An 11,889-nucleotide genomic window follows, 5' to 3' on the forward strand; every position below is an offset into this window, starting at 1 on the left:
GTGGCCAGATTTAAAACAAATTAAAATATTAAAATATAAATAACCCAATAAAATTTTAACCCAATAAAATTTTAGGCCAGTCCCGCTTGAATAAATAAGTGCGTTTTCAGCTCACGGCGAAAGGTCCGAAGATCAGGTACTTGACGTAAACCAGGGGGAAGGTCATTCCAGAGCGTGGGAGCTCCCACAGAGAAGGCCCTACCCCTGGGGGCCGCCAGCCGACATTGTTTGGCAGACAGCACCCTGAGAAGGCCCTCTCTGTGAGAGCATACGGGTCGGTGGGAGGCAAACGGTAACAGCAGGCGGTCCCGTAAGTACCCGGGTCCTAAGCCATGGAGCGCTTTAAAGGTGGTGACCAAGATCTTAAAGCGCACCCGGAAGACCACAGGAAGCCAGTGCAGACTGCGCAGGAGTGGTGTTACATGGGAGCAATGAGTTGCTCCCACTATTACCCGCGCAGCTGCATTCTGGACTAACTGCAGCCTCCGGGTGTACTTCAAGGGCAGCCCCATGTAGAGAGCATTGCAATAATCCAGGCGGGAAGTTACGAGGGCATGAGTGACCGTGCATAAGGCATCCCCGTCAAGGAAGGGTGCAACGCACTAAGCGTGGTGGAAGGCCCTCTTGGAGACGGCCGCCAAATGATCATCAAACGACAGCCGCTCATCCAAGAGGACACCCAAGTTGCGCACCCTCTCCGTTGGGGCCAATAACTCGCCCCCCACAGCCAGCTGCGGCTGCAGCTGGCTGAACCGGGGTGCCGGCATCCACAGCCACTCCGTCTTGGAGGGATTGAGCTTGAGTCTGTTTCTCCCCATCCAGAAATGACTTCTAAGCCATGTAACATCTCATATCTTGTTGGAGGGATCTTGCAACTATGACTGTTCAAGAGACTAAAACCCTGGAAGTTGCAGAGATACTCTTGGAGTAGAACGGGAGAGAAAGATTAAAGATATTCCTCAAGTTTCAACAGTTCATTCAAAGTTATAGTTGCACTGAAAAAAGTGAATTATGACTGTTTTCACATTTTTCACATTTATAACTGTTGCAGGATCCCCGTGGTCATGTGATCAAAGCTCTCTTAACAACTGTCTCATTTAGCAAGATAAATTTTGGCCTCCATTATGGTTGTAAGTTGAGGCTTACCTGTACTAGGTTTCTACGGCCATCAAGGATACAAAGGAAAACAGTGAAGATTTGGGGGAATGTATAAAAACCAAAATCGTGGAATAAAGTCAAGCAAAGCAAGAAGGAAGCCATTCTAGGAAACGTTTGGTAGCAATCCAAAAAAGAGAATACGTTGAAGAGGGAAATAACTAACTAAAGGTTGAAAGTTAGTCAAAAAGGCTAAACAAATCCAAAAATAGCTTTTTCTGATCTTTTTTTTTAATTTGCATTTATATCCCGCCCTTCTCCGAAGACTCAGGGCGGCTTACACTATGTCAAGCAATAGTCTTCATCCATTTGTATATTATATACAAAGTCAACTTATTGCCCCCAACAATCTGGGTCCTCATTTTACCTACCTTTATAAAGGATGGAAGGCTGAATCAACCTTGGGCCTGGTGGGACTTGAACCTGCAGTAATTGCGAGCAGCTGCTGCTAATAACAGACTGTCTTACCAGCCTGAGCCACCAGAGGCCCATTTTTCCCCCCCCCCCTGAAAATTTGTCTTTGGGGGAGGGAAAGGCATCTTTGAGACAATCAGTAGCTTCCCCATTTATCTGTTAGAATTAACGAGACGTCTCCTCCTAAATGCGGAAGGGAATAAATTGGTTCCCAAAAGAAATAGAGGTCATTCTTGAGTTATGATGGCCACGGGGACTGGGATCTCCATCGCTAAGCAATGCGGGAGTAAAGCATGATGTCACGTGACCGCATACCTTAGCGGTAGCAATGCCTGTAATCCTGGCTGCTGTTGGAATCGCAGGATGGCATGGGTCATTTTGGGGGGTGTGTGTGCCAAAGGGAGGTAGTCCTGCAGGCAGGCACTACGGCAGGGGTGTCAAACTCAAGGCCTGGGGGCTGGATCCGGCCTGCTGTGTGTCATGTCCCACTCCTCCTCTGACGGCCGGGTCTGGGAAGTCTGTATCAAGCGTGGCCACGAAACCTCTGCAGCTTTGCCAAATTCCTGTCAGAGTTCTCAGGGCAGGCAGGAATCCAAAGTGTGACTTCAGCAACCAGATGAGACTTTGCTTGACTCAAGGAATGCCAAAAAGTAGATCCTTTATATAGGCCATGGGGTGTGGCTCCATGACTCAGCACTTATCCAGGCCTGCCCCTCCCTTCCTTTTGCTGACGTCGCCTCTCCATTCTCCGGAAGCGAGGATCAGCCCACCTTTTATCTTCTTGCTCAGCTGCTGGCAATCCCAGCTCGTGGCTGGCTTCAGGCGCACATGCTATAGGAGGGAGGTTTATTTGCTCAGTCTGTCCGGGCATGGTGCCAGGGCTGGGGGCTGGAGGCATGCCAGGCCATTCTTCTTCACTATCAGCCTCTGGCTGAGATAGCAGGAGATGGGAGGGGCCCAGCTGCAGAGGGGGACGGGCAGGCGAGGCACAACACTGGGTGCTTAGATCTGGCTCGTGGGGCTGCCCTGGAAATAGTGAAGGACTGGCCTATGGTGCCTCTGCCAGCGAACATGGTGCTCTGTTTTCACTTGCAGAGGGTTGCAGGAGGCGGTCGCAGCTGAAAACGGAGCTTGGGAGCCTGTTTTCTCTGGCAGAGCACTCGGGCCGCCACAGGCGCCCCCGACATAAGTGATGTCGAGCTGGCCACGCCCACTCTGGCCCCCTGTTGTCAATCACAACCCTGATGCGACCCTCAATGAAATTGAGTTTGACACCCCTGCACTGCAGCATGCTGGTCACGGAATTCCAGGAACTGGAAATCCTCGCAAATCAAGGTCAATGAGATTAATGAGAAAAACTGTTCTAAATTGTTAAGATTGCTTCCCTCAACACCAACCCTTGGCTTTTTGTACTTCAGAGCCCACCAGAACTGGGAAAAAGTCCTTTGGATGGGAGACCACCAGGAAAGCCAGAATAGAATAGAGTAGAATAGAATTGAATTGAATTTTTTATTGGCCAAGTGTAATTGGACCTACAAGGAAATTGTCTTGGTGCATATTCTCTCAGTGTACATAAAAGAAAAGATACATTCGTCAAGAATCATAAGGTACAACATCTAATATTCATAAGGGAAAAATAATCAGGAAACAATATCAAGATAAATCGTAAGGATACAAGCAACAAAGTTACAGTCATACAGTCATAAGTGGAAGGAGATGGGTGATGGGAACGATGAGAAGTTTAATGGTAGTGCAGACTTAGTAAATGGTTTGACAGTGTTGAGGGAATTATTTGTTTAGCAGAGTGATGGCCTTCGGGGAAAAACTGTTCTTGTGTCTAGTTGTTCTGGTGTGCAGTGCTCTATAGCGTCGTTTTGAGGATAGGAGTTGAAACGGTTTATGTCCAGGATGCGAGGGGTCTGTAAATATTTTCACGGCCCTCTTCTTGATTCGTGCAGTATACAGGTCCTCAATGGAAGGCAGGTTGGTAGCAAATCTCAACTAACTGGGGAAGATCCTGAAAACCACATCTGTGTGGCTGTTGGTTCCCTGGCAACCGAGCTTGACTTTTAATAAACCACGATGTCCTTTGCCCTGTTTTTTCCCCACCTGCATCAAGCATCAGGGATGATGGCGGCCTATCTATTTCTGCAGCTCTTCCCCTCACTCTGTCTCCGGGTGGCAAATATCCAGAGGGAGAGCAAAGCACAAATAGTTTGCCATCGTTTGCCACCTTTCTAGAGCTCGCCTAGGTTTTTTGGCAGCCCGGATAACCGTCTCCCCCACATCCCCTTCCCTCTACTGTCAGCACTTCCAACAGGTGGCTGAGGGGGGCGCCAAAGGGCCCTGGATGGGCTGGCAGGGATTGCAGAAAATAGCTGCTAGCCCCCCCACGCAAAAAAAACAGAACGGACAACAACAACACCCCGGCCTTCCGAAGGAGACCCTGCATGTGTTGAATAACTTGCCAGCAGCTGCAGAAATAGAGGCTAAATACGGGGGAATTGGAATTAGAATCCGATATTATTATTTTTTTGCATTTATATCCCGCCCTTCTCCGAAGAGTCAGGGCGGCTTACATTGTGTTAAGCAATAGTCTTCCTCCGTTTGTATATTATATACAAAGTCAACTTTTATTGCCCCCAACAATCTGGGTCCTCATTTTCACGAGAAAATAAGGGAGGAGTATATTAACAGTCGAAAAAAAATGACAAAAGACCAACAGATAAAAGACAAAGCATATTATTATTATTATTATGCTTTCCAAAGAAGGATGGAGAGGATTCCAGGAGCTAAAAACAAATCCGCCTTAAGATGTCTGGGAAAAATAAAGAGCAAAAATCGAGCAATAAACATCTTGAAAACCATGAAGTGATTTCTGGCAGAGTTGTTAAAAAAACACCCCAACAACTGTGCAACTAATTGTGCAATGAGAAGCTTCAATTTAGCTGAATTGAAATTGCCTGCCCACATCGACAACTGAGTGAGATAGAAAATGCCCGTAGTGACTTAAGTATGTGGAGGAAAAATAAGAATTGGTAAAAGTAAGTGTTAAGTTCGGGTATTGACGAGGCAGGAGACCAGGTTAGTGACAACAGCTCTTTAATATAGTGTGACCCAGCAAAACTCTGGAGAAAAACCTCTCCTTATATACACTTCAGCCTGAGGCTGCAACCAATCAGGAACGAGATATTTCCCGCCTAAAACTCCCGCCAAAACTTACAGTAATACATTACACTCCTTCCCTCCCAGAAGGCACTTTGCCAATATTTGCATATTACTTCTCTACGTAGTCCTGCAGGTACGTGGGGCGTCTCCTGACTCTCCCGGACCTGCGCAGTTCACTTTCTGGAGTTGAGTCGAGCTTGCCGGAGGGACTTTTCGTTCCTCTGAGCTCCTCCTCCCGCCATCCGCCCTGGATTATTCGCCGGCTCGGACCTGCTGTCCTCTAGAGGGACCTGAGGGTGTCGCTGGACCTCGCCTGGCTCAGATAAGTCTCTGTTTGGTTCTATGCTTTCTGTTTGTTCTCGGCTCCAGTCAGCTGTGGGGTTAATTAAATCATAGTCAGGGCTGTCTCGCCTAATTCTGCCTTATCGCTCAATCTGTTTCTTAATTGATCTATGTGGCGCCTCCAAACTCTGCCATCGCCTATTTCCACTAGATAAGATTTGGGGCCCGCTTTGTCTATGACTATCCCCTCTTCCAGTTTGGGCCGCTGTAATTATGTGCCCACACTGAGTCTCCTATGTTTAATTCCCGGAGTCTATCTGGTTTTGTTTTGAACCCGTCCTGCACGTAGTTCGGTGTAGCCGGTCTAGCGGGCACCTTAGCTTCCGCCCCATTAATAGCTCGGCTGGGCTGCGGCCGGTGGCCACACAGGGGGTCCTGTGTTGGACGGTTAGGAATGCGTCGATTTGTGCCTGCCAGTCTCCGGGGCTGCTTCGTGATAGCGCTTCTTTTGCACTCCGAACAAAACGTTCAGCAAGGCCGTTCGACGCAGGGTGGAACGGCGCTGAGAGGGCATGTCGGATGCCCTCTTCAGCCAGGTACCCTTCAAATAATGCTGCGGTGAACTGTGGGCGTTATCGGACACGAGGGTGTCCGGTAGCCCGTCGTGGCGAATAGGTGTTTTAGTGCTGAAATTACGGCTCCCGCGGTTGTGGATTTCATTAGGATGATCTCCAGCCATTTGGAGAATGCATCCACCACAATTAGAAATGTTTGGCCGTGGAAAGGGCCGGCAAAATCAATGTGAATGCGGGACCAAGGGCCTTGGGGTTTCTCCCACTCCAACACTGGGGCCGTAGGTGGTAGTGGTCTGGATTCCTGACATACCTGGCATCGGCCAACCCTGTCACTGATTTCCTGTCCATTAGGGGCCACCAGACATAGCTCCTGGCTAGCCCTTCATCCTTACAATTCCTGGGTGACCCTCATGCAGGAGTTCCAGGACTTTTTCTCAGCTTCTCTGGAACTACCACCCTATCCCCCAGAGCAGGCACCCCTTGCACAGACAATTTCTTTTCTTTACAAATTCTCTAAAACGGTCGCCCGCAGGGGCCATCCCTTGAACCCAACCGATTACAGTTCTTAAAACAACGTCCCGGTAGGAGGCCCGAGCCACTTCCTGCGATGTGACTGGCCCAGAGTCCCAAGAGTCAATTAGTAGAACGGGGTGCCCGGAGTAGGGTCCTCGATTTCCGGCAATGGGCATCTGCTCAGTGCGTCCGCATGCCCCAGCTCTTTCCAGGTCGATGCTAGTTTGTAAGAGTAGGCGGCCAAAAAATAGTCCATCTGGTCAGCCGGGTGATAGTGCCACTGGCGTGCGGTCGCCAGCCAGTAAGCCCAATAGTGGTCTGTGGTCAGTGATAATTTCAAAGTCTCCCAAAACGATTCGTGAAATTTTTCACCCTGACACTATTGTAGAGCCTCCTATCTAGCTGGCTGTAATTCCTCTCAGCCGGGACATCGTTCGTGAATAGAACGCTATAGGGGCTTCAGTGCCGCTTTGGGAGTCTGTGGCTAAGTACAGCTCCTACTCCATAGGGGACGATCACAAACCAATACTAACGGCAGTCTGTTGTTGTATTGTATTAACAGGCTATCGCTTGATAGCAAACTTTTACTGCCTCAAATGCCCTATTCTCTGACTTCCCCACGACCAAACAGTGTTTTTCCAAGCAATTTATGCAGCGGTTCAGCAACGGTTGCCTTGTCTTTTAAAAACACGGCGTAAAGTTTTAAAGAAGAGATTAACCAGTGGAACAACTTGCCTCCAGAAGTTGTGAATGCTCCAATGCTGGAAGTTTTAAAGAAGATGTTGGATAATCATTTGTCTGAAATGGTGTAGGGTTTCCTGCCTGGGCAGGGGGTTGGACTAGAAGACCTCCAACGTCCCTTCCAACTATTCTATTCTACTCTATTCTATTCTACTCTACTTTCTAAATTTATTCTAGCCTAGCCTAGCCTAGCCTAAATACTGAAATACTGCTATCATGTCACCCCTACTCCTCCTTTTCACTTTGTTGTTGTTGTTAGTTGCGAAGTCGTGTCCGACCCATCGCGACCCCATGGACAACGTTCCTCCAGGCCTTCCTGTCCTCTACCATCCTCTGGAGTCCATTGAAGCTCACGCTGACTGCTTCAGTGACTCCATCCATCCACCTTGTTCTCTGTCGTCCCCTTCTTCTTTTGCCCTCAATCTTTCCCAGCATGAGGCTCTTCTCCAGTGAGTTCTTCTTTCTCATTAGGTGGCCAAAGTATTTGAGTTTCATCTTCAGGATCCGGCCTTCTAAAGAGCAGTCAGGGTTGATCTCCTCTAGGACTGACTGGCTGGATCACCTTGCAGTCCAAGGGACTCGCAGGAGTCTTCTCCAGCACCAGAGTTCAAAGGCCTCAATTCTTTGGCGCTCAGCCTTTCTTATGGTCCAACCTTCACAGCCATCCATTGCAACTTTTCACTTTTCACTAGACTAGCTAAACCCAAATCCTGCAACCGTTCGTCATAGGTTTTATGACTCCAGGCCTTTAATCAACTTAGCTGCTTTTCTTTGCGCTTTTTCCAAAGTCTCAACATCTTTTTTGTAATGTGATGACCCGGTTGTAGTATTCCAGGTATGTATTCCAGGTCTTCTTACTATATTTATTATTTATTTATTTATTTATTTATTTATTTATTTATTTATTTATTTATTTATTTAGTCACACAGTATATATATAAGCATAAGCATGAAATAATTATACAATAAATAAGCATATATATAACTATTTATTTTATTTATTTTTATTTATTTATATTTATATACCGCCCTATCTCCCTAAGGACTCAGGGTGGTTCACAGGCAGTTAAAACGCATATAAATACAGATTAAAAACAACAATTAAAAAACTTATTCTATAGCCTAATTTTTAAAACAATATAAATAATAAAACCCCCTTAAAACCAATTTTTAAAAATCTAATCCAGTCCCGCGCAGATGAATAGGTGTGTTTTAAGCTCGCGACGAAAGGTTAGGAGGTCCGGAAGTTGACGAAGTCCTGGAGGGAGTTCGTTCCAGAGGGTGGGAGCCCCCACAGAGAAGGCCCTTCCCTTGGGTGTCGCCAGACGGCACTGCCTAGCTGACGGCACCCTGAGGAGTCCCTCCCTGTGAGAGCGCACGGGTCAGTGAGAGGTATTTGGTAGCAGTAGGCGGTCCCGTAAATAGCCCGGCCCTATGCCATGGAGCGCTTTAAAGATTGTCACCAGCACCTTGAAGCGCACCCGGAAGGCCACAGGTAGCCAGTGCAGTCTGCGCAGGATAGGTGTCACACGGGAGCCACGAGGGGCTCCCTCTATCACCCGCGCAGCCGCATTCTGGACTAACTGAAGCCTCCGGATGCCCCTCAAGGGGAGCCCCATGTAGAGAGCATTGCAGTAATCCAGGCGAGACGTCACGAGGGCGTGAGTGACCGTGCATAAGGCATCCCGGTCCCGGAACTATGAGTATGTAATAACTATATTAATTGGATATAATGAAAGGAATCATTCTGGCCTTCTCTGTGGGGGCTCCCACCCTCTGGAACGAACTACCCCCAGGACTTCGTCAACTTCCGGACCTCCGAACCTTCCGTCGTGAGCTTAAAACACACTTATTCATCTGCGCAGGACTGGATTAGATTTTAAATTTATTGGTTTTAAATGGGTTTTATTTTTTTATATTGTTTTAAACATTCGGCCTTTTAGAATAAGTTTTTTAATTGTTATTTTAATCTGTATTTATGTGTTTTTATCTGCCTGTGAACTGCCCTGAGTCCTTCGGGAGATAGGGCGGTATATAAATACGATTAATAAATAAATAAATAAATAAAATCAATAGGACAGGAATGGTAGGCACGCTGGTGCTCTTATGCACGCCCCTTACAGACCTCTTAGGAATGGGGTGAGGTCAATGGTAGATAGTTTTTGGTTAAAGTTTTGGGGATTTTGGGAAGAGACCACGGAGTCAGGTAGTGTGTTCCAAGCATTAACAACTCTGTTACTGAAGTCATATTTTCTGCAATCAAGATTGGAGCGGTTCACATTAAGCTTAAATCTATTGTGTGCTTGTGTATTGTTGCAATTGAAGCTGAAGTAGTCATCGACAGGAAGGACATTGTAACAGATGATTCTATGAGTTCAACTCAGGTCATGTCGAAGGCGGCGGAGTTCTAAATTTTCTAAACCCAGGATTTCAAGTCTGGTGGCATAAGGTATTTTGTTGTCTTCAGAGGAGTGGAGAACTCTTCTTGTAAAATATTTCTGGACACGTTCGAATTGTATTGATGTCAGAAATGTGGTATGGGTTCCAGACAGTCGAGCTGTATTCAAGAATTGGTCTAGTTTTCCTTGAGGAAGGGAGTGGGATAAGGAGAGGGGGTCGGGGAGAGCTAGAAAAATGACCTAAATGCCAAAGCCCACTGCAACTACATAGCAAAAAAAGCACTAAAAGTAGTAAACCTAATTTTACGCAGCTTCTTTTCCAAAAACTCTACACTACTAACTAGAGCATACAAAACACTTGCCAGACCTATTCTTTTTTTTTATAAATAATTTTTTTTATTTCCATTTTTCAACATCATATTTATGTACAAACTATTATCCATCATTAATCATTCATTTTTATTTATTACTAATTCAGGCCTGCCCGACTGCCACTTCCTTTCTACACAACTTCCCTCTCTACCCTCTACTACTTTCCCATCCTTCATCCCCTTCACTTTACTACTTCCTCTCCTCCTTCTCCACTCCTCCCTTCTTCCACCCTATCTAACCTCTTATTCCCCTTCTCCTTCTCTACACTTTCCTACCTACTTTCTTCCCTCCTTCTACTCCTCTCTCCTTTTCTTCCTGAAATGGCAGTCGAGCATCCCCAATATCATTTTAAATTTTTTAATTTCATGTCTTCAAAAATTACTGTACATTAATAATCAGTCCATGTATCACTTGTTGATTCATTTCCCCCCCCCCTTCCCCCCCTCCTCCCCCCCCGACTTCCCAGAGCAAATACCGGGTATTATAACCAACAATCACAAGCTAAAGTATACAAAATATACATAACCTCCCACCTTAAAAAAAATTTAAAACTATAGATCCCCTCACAATAAAAATAAAAAAGATAGGAAAGAATAATAAAAAAAAAGGGGGAAAGAAACAATACCAACTTCACATATTGCTTCTTCTTACAGTCCATTTTTTAAAATTAATCCATCTTCTCAGATTCAATTTTTTTCTTTTCCCACTTATATATTCCTTCAAATTTCATAAGTCCATTTCTCAAATTACAGTCCATCTTCTCGAACTCAAATTTTTATCACTTATATATTTCTTTAATTGCCATAACATTTAATGTCCATTCTTCTTATAGTCTTATAGTCCATTTTAAAGAAGAAGCAGCTATGATTTAGCTGCTAACTCCCTAGTCTGTAAGCTGTCAGGACATCGTAAATCTGAGTCCGACAGCTGGATTCTTTCCTTCGGGTAAAGGAGGAAAGTTGAGCAATTAGGTTTGAGGTAGAGATGCCCTAATAAGCTTTTAAAGCTTGTGGGAAGTTCTCCTTCTATAACCTGATAAGCTCCTGGCTAGGAGAGGCATTTGCCTTTATGGCGAACAAACGAAGCGTCCAATTTCCACGACAGGAATTGTTTTAATGATGGATTGGAACGTGGACGGAGCAGAAACTGGCGTTCTAGCACCTGTGTGCCCCTGAGGATTTATTTGCTGCGAAGATAGGAGAGAAGAAAGCAAATGGCGGTTTTGTGGAATGTGTGTTCTGAAAACGAAAGTAGAAATGCTTACTAACGGCTAGTGTTGAAATAGAAGAAAGAAGATACACAGAAACATACTGACTAAACGGAAGATATGAGAATTTTATGATTTATATTTTTTCTTTTTCTTTGGGATTATACTGATTTAGAAGAAAGATTTTTTGAAATTTTTTCTTTTCTAAATATTTTTTCTTTTCTATTGACCTGTTATTAAGTTATATTTAAAAAAAAAAAGGCTTTTAAGCAAATAGTGCTAAAAGTGTGTTGAAAAAGAAGATATATAGGAAGATACTGACTAATTGGAAGAAATGAGAATCTTATGATTTATATTTTTTCTTCTTCCTTGGGATTATAGTGATTTAGAAGATAAGTTTTTTGAAACTTTCTTTTATAATTTTTTTTTCTTTCTTTTTCTTGGTCTATTATTAAGTTATCCTTTTTTTTTTAAATGGCTTTTAAGCAAATAGTGCCAAAAGTTATTAAAAACTTTGAAATTTCTTCAGCTCAGATTCAAAAATTAAAAGAAGAAATCAAAAAGGAAGTAAGAAATTTTTTACAGGAGTTTTTGGAGAGTCACTTTTTAGAAATAGATCAAAAATTTGATGAAATAGAGAAAGAGATGTTGGATTTCAAGGAAGTGGTGGAAGAGCAGAAGAGGGAAATGAAAATGGTAAAGGATGCAATTGCGCAAATATTAAGTTCTTGTATTCAGATGCAGGATGATCTTGCAGAATTTAATAAAGCTAATTTAGAGTTGCAAAGGAAAATAGAAGAAATTCAAAAAAATCAAAACAATTGGAACTTAGATAATAAGATGGAAGATATAAAGGCAAAGGTAGATAGGGCAGATGAAGAAAGAGTAATATTACAATATAGATTAATGGAATATGCTATAAGGGTGAGGGGGTTGAAACAAAATAGGAAGGAAAATTTAAAGGAGATTTTACGCAAGCCTTTGCACAGATAAAGGGTGTGGAGCCAGAAGATTTTGAGATTAATATTGAAAGAATTTATCGTGTTAATTCTTGGTGGGCAAG

The sequence above is a fragment of the Ahaetulla prasina genome, chromosome 2, assembly GCF_028640845.1.
Source record: "Ahaetulla prasina isolate Xishuangbanna chromosome 2, ASM2864084v1, whole genome shotgun sequence".
In the NCBI taxonomy this organism is placed as follows: domain Eukaryota; kingdom Metazoa; phylum Chordata; class Lepidosauria; order Squamata; family Colubridae; genus Ahaetulla; species Ahaetulla prasina.